Below are 496 nucleotides of genomic sequence, written 5' to 3' on the forward strand. Positions count from 1 at the left end.
CTTCACTACCCACCCCCAGCTCTGCAGGCTGCGGCTAAAGGCCAGGGCGTTCGCACACTAGGAGATCTGAGCTGTGCACACCGCATGAGTTAGAGCAACCCGCTTCTAACTGTCCAGCCGTCGAGACTTCCCTCTGGGGAGCGTCACCAGCCGTCCCCGGAGAAGAATTGGGACTTAGAAGCAGGCGCATCAGGCTCTTGGGGAAGTCTGGGCCCTTTTCGCGCCAATTAGAAAGTGACGATCGGCGGAGCCACCACGGTGACCCGGTGGCCAGTGCGGGCCTGTCCCACCTGCCCCGACACCTCGCGGGGCGGAGGCGGCCCCTCCCCCTCCCCTCCCCCTCTCCCGGAGCCCTCCCCGAGGCCCCGCCCCCCGCGGCCGGCAGCTCTGGGGGCGGAGGCCCCGGGACCAGGGGCGGCCCGGCCTGACCTCGACCTCCGCCGCGGGGCCGACCGGCGAGTCCCACCGGGCCGCCGCAGGCCCGGGCCCGCGAGCC

Source organism: Lipotes vexillifer, unplaced genomic scaffold (genome assembly GCF_000442215.2).
Source record: "Lipotes vexillifer unplaced genomic scaffold, Lipotes_vexillifer_v1.1 scaffold141, whole genome shotgun sequence".
Lineage (NCBI taxonomy): Eukaryota > Metazoa > Chordata > Mammalia > Artiodactyla > Lipotidae > Lipotes > Lipotes vexillifer.